At 38.6% G+C, this 14,187-nt stretch overlaps 1 long non-coding RNA gene across 1 annotated transcript in view; it reads right to left on the bottom strand.

Annotated features, from left to right (window-relative positions):
- Window positions 1-14,187, bottom strand: part of LOC127491581 (uncharacterized) — a 92,122-nt gene that overhangs the window by 68,102 nt on the left and 9,833 nt on the right. The window contains exon 2 of the long non-coding RNA XR_007920327.2: window positions 4,144-4,257. This is a non-coding gene — a long non-coding RNA (uncharacterized lncRNA). The remainder of the gene's footprint in view (window positions 1-4,143; window positions 4,258-14,187) is intronic.

Genomic DNA, 14,187 nt, shown 5'->3' with positions numbered 1-14,187 from the left:
GGAAGGGATTAGCCTATTCTGAAAAGTGATCGCTGTTAAATATAAGAGTGGGAATAAGAGAGGGAAGAGATGTGCAATTCGGGACATGCTCAAGCTGACTTACCTCAAATGGTAGAGTTAGAAACATACCAGGGGATTCCAATTCAATCCCATCAAGGTGGCATGTACCAATGCCATCTCACTAGTCCCAGTGATCAATTTCTGTTCACAATTGATCATAATGATAGGACTAAGAACCAAAGGGATCACATAAACAAGAATGGTGTCTGAAAATACTAGCTGATAGAATAAAAAAGGGAGAGAATGATCCAACATGGGAAGTGAGATACTCAGCAGACCCATAGAATGGCAGATGTCCTAAACAGCACTCTGGCCTCAGAATCAGCCCTTACGGCATGCGGATCTGGCTGAAAAGCCCATGAGAGTATTACAGGCATGGAAAGCCAAGACACTCTGGCAAAAAAAAAAAAAAAAAAAAAAAAAAAAAAAAAAAAAAACACCCTACATGAAAGATCTCTGAGAGTGAGATCCCAGTGAAAAGAACAGGTCATCAAAGAAGGAGGTACCTTTCTCTGAAGGGAGGAGAGAACTTCCACTGTGACCATGGCCTTGTCTAAATATGATCAGAGTCGTTGAACTCAGGGGGCTTCCATAGCCTTGGCAGCTCATGACAAGAGCCTAGGGTGATTACTGAGGCCATAAACAAGAGTGTCAATTTGTTAAGTCAACAACAGGAGTCACTGTGCACTTACTCCTCATGTAGGATCTTTGTCCTTAGTGTGCTGTACATTGAGATTTAATGCTATAACTAGTACTCAAATAGTATTTTTCACTTTATGTTTCTGTGTGGGAGCAAACTGTTGAAATCTTTACTTAATGTAGGCTAAACTGATCTTCTGTATATAAAGAGAAACGAAAATGAATCTTGATGTGAATGGAAGGGGAGAGGGAGTAGGAAAGGGGAGGGTTGCAGGTGGGAGGGACGTTATGGGGGGGAAGCTATTGTAATCCATAAGCTGTACTTTGGAAATTTATATTCATTAAATAAAAGTTTAAAAAAAAGTTAAAGAAGAATTAATTTAAACTAAAACTTAACACACATGGTTGGAGGAAAAAGTGACACAATTGGGCAAATAACTGGATTTAAGATTTTTAATGAAAGTCATTTTTATTTGTTATTGTCTTCTCTTGTTAAATTTCTGCATAATAAAAACTAACTAACTTGAGGAAAATTCTTAGAGCAGTTGTCTGTAGGATTGGTTTCTAAAAAAATTAAAAAAATTTAAAAAAAAATTTAAAAAAATCATGGAAGTGAATACTAAATTGTCGTCATCACAAACTAAGCACAGTTCCAAACCAGTCACACATACTTGCCTGCACACACATACTTATTTGCACACTCATATCTTAAAAAAAAAAATTTTTTATAAGGCAGTAGCCCACTTTAGCTGTTCATAAAATCAGTGTGTATCAAAATTGTATGTATCAAAATTCTGCTTAGAATAACTCTTTTTATGCTATTTCTAAAATGAAATCTACCTACCATTAAAGTAGAGCTGGCATAGAAATAATTTTGAACTCATTATGTGAAATCTGTCCTTCAAACTTCCGGAAACTCCCTTAAGATTTGTGGAGTAAATATGATATCTTGAAATGTTAATGAAATTATAAGACAATATTTTATCACGGTAAAAAGTCATTAGATGCAGGTCAGATAAAAATGATACAATACTGAATTATCCTGCTTCTTAGTTTTGTGATATGGGCAATTTATTCAATCATCAGTAAAATGGGTATAATAAAATTCTAACTATTGTGTGTGTGAAAGAAAATAATGTATATAAAGTACTAAATATATAACATATACAAATGCTTGATAATTGTGAACTGTTGGTATCATTTTTATATTCAAAATATTATAGAATAGCATTTGAAGTTGCAAGCAAATAATTTTTTTTGATAACTCATAGTGCAATAGGTAGAAAAATGTTGTATTTCTACTGTATATCCTGTTTAACATTTTCTTCATTCTTTGTCTAAAAAAAAAGATATTTTCTTTTAAAGTATTTTTCTATGGAATTAATTCTGCCTACAGATTCTCAAGGGTAGTCAACTGCAATAAGCTTTTACTAAAAGGTCCTTACGCTAAAAAATATGATACAAAGTGATGTCTATTCATAAAAATGTGATTACTAAACACAGAAGTGTATATTTCCTACTGAATTTTTGCTGTGCTGCCTAAGAGTTAAAGTTAATATCTGTTATATTTTTCATTGTTCTCAATTTATAGACACCTTCTGTTTTATTTTAAAATCTGTTAGTTATCACACTTGAAAAATTGGAAATCTGGGATACTCTTATCTGAGAAAACAAGAGGCATACTTTGCACTCTACCTATATTACCTGACTTTAGCTCAGCATGGTACAATGGGTTAAGCTATCACCTGTAATGCCAGCATCCTACACCAGAGTATTGTTTGGATTCCTGGCCACTCTGCTTCTGATCCAGCTTCCTTCTAATGTTCCTGGGAAAGTAGCTGAAGATGGCCCAAGTATTTTGATCCCTGAATCCCACATGGGAAGCCCAGATGGAGTTCCTGGCTCTTGGCTTCAGTATGGACCAAATATAACTTTGTAACAGTTTGGAGAGTAAACCACCAGATGCAAGAGCACTTGTCTGTCTCTGCCTCCCCTTCTCTCTCTGTTACTTGGCCTTTCAAATAAATAAAACCTTTTCAAAAATATCAGATTATTAGACATCAAATCCAAAAGGTGAAGCAATGAGTCTCAGAATTCACACATTAAGTCTGTGTTTATATTTTATTTTATTTTACCTACCATCTAACTTTACTTTAATCATCAGATATTTTCTCTTAATGTCATTCAATTGAAAGGTGTGATAGCAAAGATGTTGTAATAAGTTAGAGATGTCCATACACATAAAAAAATTGAAAAATCATTATAAATTGACATAACTAAGAATCTAAATGAACAGAGGATTAATTATACCTCTTACTAGATTTGATAACAGAAATGATCAGTTGTAATCAATTAGAAAAGCATCCTGGGGGCCAGCGCTCTGTCAGTGGGTTAAGCCAAGACCTGTGATGCCAGTATCCCATGGAGGAGCATTGGTTCAATCCCAGCTCCTCCGATTCCAGTCTAGGGTCCTGTTAAAGTGCCTTGGAAGGTAGCAGCAAATGTCCCCAGTACTTGGACCCTTGCTACCCACATGGGAGGCCTGGGTGGAATTCCTGGCTCCCAGCTTTGGTCTGGCCCAGCCTTGACCATCATGGCCACTTGGGGAGTGAACCAGCACATGAAGACTTGTTTGCTTTGACTTTCCCTCTCTATAGTCACTCTGCCTTTCAAATAAATAAAACAAATCTTTGAAAAAAGAAAGAAAGAAAATCATCCTGAAAAATGGATGCTTTAAAGATGGTAAAGCTGGCAACAAGGACAAGCCTAAAAGTAAAATCATACCAACATACAATAGGAATGATCATCTTGGGTAAGGTGGTAGATTCCACCAGCGGTCAATTTAATAAAATAAAATAAATAAAGATACATTCCTAGAGTGTGCTTTTAACAAGTGGCATTCAGGGAAATATCAGAAAATAGCCTTGTCTCTAACCAAGGTTAATAGAAAACAAAGGCTGATGCAGGTTTCTAAACCATGTGTAGTTTGTTCTGAATGGTGGCTTTAGCATTTCAAAGTGACACATGGTATTAGATAGATTGAAGTGTCCAATTAAAAAGCAGTCTCAAATCTTGTAGCTGCTATTGTGCTCAGAACACACCTACCCCTAACAAGCTCCCAAAAAGCCATATATGGATACACTATTTATTACTTGAACAATTTTGCAATGCTGGTAAAATTGTTTTAATAATATTTCCGAACATTCATGTTATCAGCTAGGGATTCAACAGCAAAGGCCTCCTGGTTGTTATGTAATTTTGTGCCAAAGCATGGGGCACCCACAACATAAAACTTTATTGATTAGAAATTCTCATTATCCTACGACTTTCGGAAGTTATTATGTACCTGTTGCTATTGCCTGCACTGGAAGAACAAATTTACAGACAAAATATCTGTTTAATTATATTTTTTGCACCACACTGGTAAAATAAATCAGAACTTACCTAAAAACAACGAAGCCACTCTCAGACCAGCTGTAAAATTCATGCTTCTCAGACTCAGCTTCAGCTGGACCAGAAGAGAGATGGATTTCTCAGATGGAGATAGGCCGAGGTGAGCTGACAGATGGGAGTAAATAATCTCAGTTTTGGAGACTTGACAGGGACAAGGACTTTAGGCTTAGCAGGCATACTGGCACTTATGATTTATATAAGAAATATATCTTTGATGCTGATATAATGTGAAGTGCATTCGGAGAAACACCTGTATGGTGATAGTGACATAGATTACTCAAGGATGACAATGCCTGAAAGGAGGCAGCTTTACCTCAGGATTTAGGAGGACACCAAAAGGATTTGTTGAGAATGACTGAGATCGCAATCCAGAAAAGAATTGTACCAGGGTATTTCAAAAAGTTCCTGCAGCACAAAATTAAGAGATAAGTCTATTTTAGTGAAAAAAATGCTAAATGCATACAAATGGTGTGATTTTCAGAAAGTTCACAGAAAATGCAAATTATGAAGAATATGCATTGAAAACTTTTTACCGAAAAAATAACTAATTTTATTTTCAGTTATGTCTTGAAGCACTCTGGTATAAAAAATAACACATAAAAGTATATGTCCCCACATGGACATACACTGAGCTGTAATATGTGTTGTCAGTGAATGTATGTATGCTTATGTGTGTGCACACATACATCTAGTTCCTTTTCAACAATGAACTAATGGGGAATTTTAGCATGCATTATGATTCACCCTGGATTCCCCTTATCCCAGAGTCTGGGGAATACCCTTTTTAGAATGATATTGTTCTTACAACACTTCATTTATTCTAACAGTGGTTGTTTCCTTAGACTATTTGCAGAAGTCATTTATTTTATTTGCTGACACTCATTTCACATATAAACTTTATCAAATTATTTCATTAATGCTTTTTATCTCCATTGTACTTTACAAAATATGAAATGCTTATTTAATGTTTATTTTTATTTATTTTCATCTACTTGAAAGGCAGAGAGGAAGAAAGAGCCAGAGAGAAAAAGCAACAGAGAAAGAGAGAGAGAGAGAGAGAGAGAGATTCCATCCACTTGTTCACTCCCCAAAGGCCTGCAGTAGACAGGGCTGAACCAGACAGAAGTCAGGAGCCTGGAACTTCAACAAGGTCTCCTCTTGAGCGAAGGGCCCAAGCACTTGAGCCTTCTTTGCTGCCACTCAATATGCATGAGGAGGAAGCTGGATTGGGAGTAGATAAGCAGGAACATGAACACTCCAATAGGGATGTGAGCTTCCCAAGTGGTGGCTTAGCCCATTGTGCCCCGATTCCCACCCTTGGCTATTTTTAAAAAAAGTATTTGACTCTGCAGATATGATATACTACATGGCTTCCCTGTCACAATGTGATTCTCCTTAGATATTTATTGTTGGAGTAATAAGAAATAACAAAACAATCCTGCCCAAATAAAATCGTATTGTGGTATACACTACAAATTTTCCCTTTCTCATCCATTACAATGGCCTTTTTTTTTTAAATTTGACAGAGTTAGACAGTGACAGAGAGAGACAGAGAGAAAGATCTTCCTTCCATTGGTTCACTCCCCAGATGGCTGCTACAGCCGGCGGCCCGTGCGCTGCGCCGATCCGAAGCCAGGAGCCAGGTGCTTCTTCCTGGTCTCCCACGTGGGTGCAGGGCCCAAGCACTTGGGCCATTCTCCACTGCCTTCCCAGGCCACAGCAGAGAGCTGGACTGGAAGAGGAGCATCCAGGACTAGAACCCGGTGCCCATATGGGATGCCGGCAGCGCAGGCGGAGGATTAGCCAAGTGAGCCATGGCGCCAACCCCACAATGGCCCTTCTTGTATCACTTAATAAATGTCCGTGAACCACCAACCTCTTCAGAAAAATTCATTGCCCAACATATGGGCCACACTGATATAGGATAATTTTAATTTTCAAAATATGACTATTTCTCAAAAGAATCAGAGGTTTAGGAGTAAGTACATCATAATTAAATATTCTGTTCTCAAAAATATTAGGAAGAAAGAAGATAAAAATGAAAAAGAAAAACAACATATATGATTAATTACAAGATCTCATAAAACATCTACAATTTCAAGACAGTCTTTGCTATGTCATAAATGAAACATATGTGTGTAATATACTTGAGGATAGAGTTGAAATAAAGGCTTATAGAGAACTTATAGTGACATATAGTAAAGTTTAGACAGAGTGGCTGATTCTAGAGAATATATAATCAAAATTGACTGTAGAAAACTAAGCTGTAACTGCCTACAAGGTATAATAGAGGGATATGGAAGGTGAGCTGTCTTTCATACTAAGATGCATGAGGTACAGGATGTAAGATAGAGCAAAGTACAGAAACATTATTGAAAATCCTGTTTAATGAGCAGTTGTACTCCCAGAATGCCCTCCCACCCACTACCAGCTGACACTGGTGGAAGATGAAAGGTTTCCTTTTGCAGTGAAGGAGAGATGATCTGAACTGAGTTTCTGAGACGTAGCAGAGGGTGGCATTGGATGCCATTCTCAAGTCAAGCAAAATGAGTAAATGTTTGCACAGTACACACTGACACTCTTTCCTGGGCCCAGCACTTTCCTACAGTGCTGGAGGCTACATTTATACTTTCACAGGCAGGAGGGGGAAAAATCTTCTGCAAAGACACAGATATTTTATTTGGGAGCTCCTAACTGAAAGAGCCAACACTGTGAAGCACACCAGTTCACAAGTTTCTTTTCACAACAGAAAACTTCCAATAAGTTCTTGCAGTGCCTGACTCTGAATATGACCAGAGCAGAGAGTCATAAAACACTAGAGAAAATCATTCCCTGTGGCATTGTACCACAAAAAGGACTCTTTTCAACGCTAATTATCTTTTTTTTTTTTTTTTTTTTTTGACAGGCAGAGTTAGACAGTGAGAGAGAGAGACAGAGAGAAAGGTCTTTCTTTACCTTTGGTTCACCCCCGAAATGGCCGCTACAGCTGGCGCCCTGTGGTCGCTGCTACGTTGATCCAAAGCCAGGAGCCGGGTGCTTCTTCCTGGTCTCACATGTGGGTGCAGGGCCCAAGCACTTGGACCATCCTCCACTGCCTTTCCAGGCCACAGCAGAGAGCTGGACTGGAAGAAGAGCAACCGGGACAGAATCCAATCCAGCACCCCAACCGGGACTAGAACCTGGGGTGTAGAATCGCAGGCGGAGGATTAGCCTAGTGAGCCACGGCACTGGCCAACACTAATTGTCTTACACAATAACTAGTTAGGAAAACGGTTCAGCTGTGCCTTCCAAACTTATTATCTTTAAACATAATTTTAAAAAAGTCGGCTTTGTAGACACCTGATATTGTAGACACACTGTAACATCTTTTGAAAGATGAAATACTTGGGTGACCCCACAAATAAAAGCAGATATTATAAGCCATAGTGGAATACATTGAAGCATAATTTCCTTTGGATAGGCTCCATAAGCAGAGGACCAAAGAGGATAAGCGACAAGTTATAAGAAATGGCTTGGGCATGGAAAATTTTACACACATAGCAAAAAGAACTGATTATGGGGAAAAAAAAAAAACTTCAGCCCAAAGAATGCTGACTTTGGTAATCACAAGCAGTTTCTATTTTTTGGCTAGGAATCAATTGCTTAATAACCCAGAATTGCAGTTTTTGAAGTGGCAAAAATATATTCTCCTTTTTTGGGGTCTCATGAGATTACTCCATAGCAATATAGAAAAATATCAATGGAGGAAGAGAAATTTCAGGCCATGATATCTATATTTTTAAATAATAATTTGGTACAAAACCATAATCACCATATTCATAAAATCTTTAATGTGGCTGCCGTAACATTTTGGAAATGTTACTGCTTTTAATTACTTAGGAAAATGCAATTTATTTCTTAATCAATAGTTAAAATATTAAATATAATTTAATTTCAAATAATTTGTGTTTTACTAGTCATGTCAGTAGTATGAGGGGGGTCGGCACTGTGGCACAGTGGGTTGATGCCCTGGCCTGAAGTGCCGGCACCCCATATGGGCGCCAGTTCAAGAACTGGCTGCTCCACTTCCAATCCAGCTCTCTTCTATGGCCTGGGAAAGCAGTAGAAGATGGCTCAAGTCCTTGGGCCCTTGCACCCGCGTGGGAGACCTGGAAGAAGCTCCTGGCTCCTAGCTTCAGATCGGTGCAGCTCCAGCAGCTGCGGCCAACTGGGGAGTGAACGATTGGATGGAAGATGTCTCTCTCTCTTTCTCTCTCTCTCTCTGCCTCTCCTCTCTCTGTGTAACTCTGACTTTCAAATAAATAAATAAATCTTAAAAAAGGTAATATGAGAGGACTCAGAAAAGCTCATAAAATGAAATTTAAAAATAATTTTTTTCTGATGCAAAAATGTAGAAGACATGCATAATTTTTTCATGATATACATTTCCATTAAATTTTTGAAGGTCCCTTGTATTTAAATGTTTAGGAAAATGCTTAATAGAAATATTCATTTTCAAGGATGGGTATTTAGCCTAGTAAATTAAGATACCCTCTTTCCTTATTGAGCTGGACCCACTCAGAAATTGTAAAAGCCATCAAACCACCCCACCTTGGTTATTTTTCATCTGCCAAGAGAATGATGATGCACTTACCAGCATCTCTTTGTGCCTGGATATCAGAATGACAGACTTGGGAGGCAAGCCACCTCCAATTTGCAAGCAACATGTAAAACGATCAAGCAAAAAAATATGTGATAAAAGCCTCTGTGATTTTAGTGTTGTTTGCTAATCTCTGTTTTTCTATTACTAATAACACAATACCATAGACTGTATGCTACAAAGAAAAAAGAAACTTATGTTGGCTCACATTTCTAGTCTGTGTTTAGGAACCACTGGAAAGATGGCATTTGGAAGCCCACAAATTTATTTCATTCTTAATTTTCCAGGAAATATCGTAATGATACTCTCAAGCTTGAAACTACATAGAGGATATTTGCTATCCACTAAATTCTGTAGGATCAAGACCAGATTTCAAATAAACTTAATGGTAATGAATTTCCTTGATGACATTAAGTAAGTATTATACATAAATTTAGTCACCATATTAAGCAAGTAATTATATTTGACCAGAGGTTTCTGAGGAAACTCTTCTATTTAGTGCTATGAAATCCTCTGACATAACCAGCATAGAATTTCTAATTTAGTGCTGATTGCAAGTCAATATTTAACTGTTGTAACTTTTGATATTCTCATAGCATTATGAGATTTTTTTTAAAGTGAATTGGGCTTCCTGGTGTTGAAGTAGCACCACAGCATTAGTTTTGTAGCTCTATTTTTAGTAACAATGTTATTGTTAACTTTTATTGGCAAATATTTTATTTACAACTCTTCATGTGTTTTCATCTGGAAAAAAAAATCTTTACATGATGTCCAAAAGAATAATTCCTCTTACTTGAGAAACACAACTAGTCAGTCATCCCTATTAACACATTTGTGTTCCTAGAAAGTATAGGCAGAGTCAACTGAAGATATATCCATCATTTCATCAGCTTCAATTCATTATGACAATTGCTCATCTTGGTGGGAATAAGTTTATGAAGTGCCTTGCTATACTTTCATCTTTGTGTAGACATTATCTTACACAAACTTAGGAGGCATACATCACTTAACCTGACCTTTTGATAAAATCAAGAGATGGAGTAAACATGAGGTGTATGAAATTGCTGCCAAAGAAGCACCACATACTGTTTATAAGTAAGCTTTTTTCTTAAGTAGGAGAACATTCTAAAATAATGATAACTATACAAGCCTTACGAAGAAACTATGATCTTGACTTGTAGCTTGACAGACAGGAACTGGGGGTCCTTCCCAGCCATCAGGAGACGAGTGTTGGAGGACCTGAGAAAAGCCAGGCATCCGGCTTCTCTGTAGGATGCTGCTATCACGTTCTAGTCCTTGAAATCAAGGTTTTTTCTGTGCTGTTGTAACTGATCTAGGTAACAAGAAATCCATGCATTTTAGAGGAAAGATTTATGTGTCTTCTGTTGTCTCTACTAAGTCTGCATTGGAGCTCCCACCCAATTAACCAATCAAAACTGTCCCTGTCCCAGAACAATCATGAAAATTTCCTCTTTTATAGCCTATAAAATCCCCTAGAAAATCAGCCCTTGGCAGCTCCATTCTTCAGGGACCCTTCTTGGTGCTGCTGGGAGATATTTTTTCATCTTTTGTTTCTCTGCTTTCTTTCAATAAACTACTTTGCTTTATACAATCATCCTTTCCTGTGCTCTTCATTCTTTGTGTGTTTGAAAAAAAAAAAAAAAAAAAACAACCCTGGGGGTTGGGGTAAAGAATTATAATAACTACAAACTACTGCAATATTGTTTGGTGGCTCATCCAGGGTCATCAGAAGGAGAAGTAAAGACCAACTGCTTCTGCTTCTTTTTCTGTAGACCCTGTTCTACACCATGGTCTACTGTCAATGAAAACCCCCAGGTCTCTGTCAGCCAGTTTAAAGCAATTAGCACAACTGCCTATCTCAAAGGCTCAGAGGACATGCTTCCTGTGGTAGACCTGACTAATCTACCTCCATCTTTTGGCATTAGGGATGCTGATCTTGCTTTGCCTCAGTTTCCTTTAGCATAAATTCATCCAATGTGTGAAACTAGAGTAAGCTCTTGGAATAATTAAAGGTTTCTGGCCAAGTAGCTCCCTGGTGCTGCCTGAACTCTCCCTAATCAGATACAGACTCTTCAGAGCATATTAGCATGTTTGACTAAAATCTGCACTTCCGTCTGTCCCTCTCTCTTTCTCTCTCTCTCTCTCTCTCTCTCTCTCTCTCTCTCTCTTCACCTCACCTATACCTCCTCAGAAAGCAAAGAGGCCAAAGAGGCCAGACAGATTTCTCCACTTAAGGTAAAAACAGAAAGGTCTTTATCCATTCATCTTTTGCAACCTGATAGATTTGTATTCTCCCTTCTCTGCAGTTTATATTTTGTTGATGGCTCTTTTTCTTCAGCTCTTGATGACATAATTATATTATTCTCTATAGCTTGGAAGAATTGAGTCTTGAAGGAGTTAGCATTGTCTGCCTATGTTTAGTTATTGGCGTGATTACCATAACTCTGATTGGATCTGGCCAACTGCTTTCATTAAAATATTCAGGTTAAATGGATTATTACAACTTTTACTTTGGCCAAATGCCAAACCTCTGATAATTTATATGTAAAGCTCTAAACTGAGTACCTTAACCTTTAGACTTCCAGATGGATCCCTGGAACTCTCAAAAGAAGGCTCTCAATTGGGAGAGATTATGAGTTTGAGTTAATCTAAAATGATGCCAAACTTATGTTGTACTTATATAAAGATCTGATACTTTTCACGCCAAAGTCAATAAGATCTGATTTCAGAACAGACCCATCACCTGAGGCCCTTTACCAGTTGTCTTGTCCTGAATGTTATGTTGGTTGCATGATTATGGGGAGAAGTCAGAATGTATGCTCTCTCCCTTGACCTCACTGTCCAAACGGGGCACCATCAGTTCCAGAACAGGAAGTGACTGCCTTCCTTCCTGCATTCCCAGCCTTACTCACAGCCCTCCCTACTTTATGTGTGCTGGTGCTAAGGTTTAAAACCCTGGAGGGAGGGTGGATAAATGATGTCACTGTCAGTGTAGATGTCAAGACAATGCACCCATGAGGAGTCTCTACCACTGAGTAGGGAATCCACATCAGGGACAAGGATTAGCTCACCAGACATGAGATAGGTATATATGCACATCATTCCAGCTGCATGGCCACAACTGGCTAAAGAGATCAAAAAAGGGCAAACAGACTTTATTCCTGTCAAAGACAGTAGGCTCAGTTTGCAGACAAGATTCTTTAAAGGGTGACTGACAATGACACATACAAACTAATAAATCAAAAAGGGAGGTCCAGACTATCAGGACACTGAGAAATTTGGATCCATGAGGCTCATAGAGTAATTAGGCTAAAGTATATGGTGCAAGACATTTAAGTCAAGTCTACATAATATAATCCTGATGTGTATAATCTACCAGACCCTCTAGGAAGCCTGCTTTTGGATATGGGCATATGCTGGCTGGACACAGGATGGATGTCTTCAGCAAGACTTAGAGCAAAGACAAGGAGGCAAATGGAATCAAAGTTAGGCAAAGGTAAGGGTGACTACTCCTCTTGGTTTAACCTTCCTTTATTGTGATCCCTATGCCACACACAAATCCATGATCTATAGGATCAATGGCCCCAGGAAATCAAGAACAGAGGTATAGTTTCAGCAAAGATCACATATTCCTATTCTCCAACTTCTCCACTAAGCTTCCACAGCCTAGGGACTCAAGGCATGCCTCAAGTGGATATAGGCAGAAACTTTGGGGAACCTTTGCTTCTTGTCCTCTTATTTCAGATGAGTAATGAACAATTTTGGCATTCACTCCTTTGAAATGCATTGATGCACTGGGTTTCCTTTGATCCACAAAACTTGAAGAAAGAAGATCTAGTCTTGTTTTTCACCATGGCATGACCAGGATACAAGTTGGAGGATGGGAATACTTAGCCCCCCAGAGAGAAAATTAACTATAACACCATCTTCTAACTATACTCTTTTATTGCAGATCAGGGAAATGCTCTGATATTCCTTTTGTCCACACATTTTTTGCCTTGCAGATTAAGCCAGGCCTTCGTCAACTCTATAAGGTAGACCCAGTGTGTTTAGCAGTGGTTATCTCAAGACCCCAGCTGCCCATCTCCCTCTGCCCACCACAGAGCCTACCATACAGTCTACATAGATCCCTCTGACTACTGCTCCTTTTCCCCCAGGCTACTCCATCTGATACTATTTAATATCAAGCAGAACATCTGATTGCCAACTTCTATTTTACCATTCCAGAAGATAACCAAAAGGTTCAGCATCCCTACTTGACTCCTGGTCTCCTTTTTCCTGCAGGATCTTTGACATAAAAAAAATGGACTTGGGAAGATTTTCAGATGGCTCTGAAAGATATATTGAGACCTTCAAAAGTTTGTTCCAGGTCTATTATCTCACCTGGAAAAGTGTAATGTTACTCCTATATCAGACCCTAACAGGAACTGAGAAACAGGCTGGTCTTCAAGCTACAGAATGGAGGGGATGAATTTTATATGTCATTTACATCCTTGTCTGGTCATGGAGGCCAAGGACAATAATATCCCGCAGGCTATTCCTCAGAAAGAACCTCACCCTAAATGGATAATAGATGACCCTGTAGATAAATGGAAATGAAACTATTTCATTGTTCATATCCTGGAAGGATTGAGTAGGACCAGGACCATGCCCCTAAAGTACTGCAAGCTGTACATGATATACCAAGGCCCAGAGGAAACTCCCTCTGCCTTCCTAGAAAGATTAAGGGAGGCATTAGTTAAGCATTCTTTTCTATCTCCTGGCTTGATAGGACAGGCAATCTCTAAGGAAAACTTCATTACTCAATCATCTTCAGATATTAATACAAAGCTTCAAACACTGTCTATTGGCCTAAGAATATTTTTTAAAAACCTCCTGAAGGTTTCTACTGCAGTTTTGTACAATCAGGACCATGAGGAGCCCCAACAACAAATGAGAGAAAAGGGATAAGAAAAAGATCTCAGCTCTGATAGCAGCCTTCCAGCCATACTAATGTGAGTGCCTCCAGGAGTCTCCAAAGTATTATAGCTGTGGTCATATGGGGTACTTCAAAAGGAATGACCATATTCCCATAATCAGAGAAAATCCTCACGCATATATCCTATTTGCAATTGAGGTCACTGGAAGATTGACTGCCACCAGAGATCAAGGCCTCTGGCATCAAGTTCCCATCCTCAGCTGATACATCAAGACTGAAGAGGTCTGAGGCTTCACTGACAGGCTCCCATCTCCCAAGTATCAGCACTCAGGAAGGAAGGAAGTTGACTTTCTCATATATAGTGGAGCTACCTTTTCTGTCCTTTTGTCAGATCTGAGTCTCCCTTTCTCATCCACAGACCACTGTTCTATAACATGCGGATGATATTCTCCTTTGC

Source organism: Oryctolagus cuniculus, chromosome 3, assembly GCF_964237555.1.
Source record: "Oryctolagus cuniculus chromosome 3, mOryCun1.1, whole genome shotgun sequence".
Taxonomy (NCBI): domain Eukaryota; kingdom Metazoa; phylum Chordata; class Mammalia; order Lagomorpha; family Leporidae; genus Oryctolagus; species Oryctolagus cuniculus.
The sequence above is the reverse complement of the archived record's forward strand: the minus strand, read 5'-3'. Positions and strand labels throughout refer to the sequence as shown.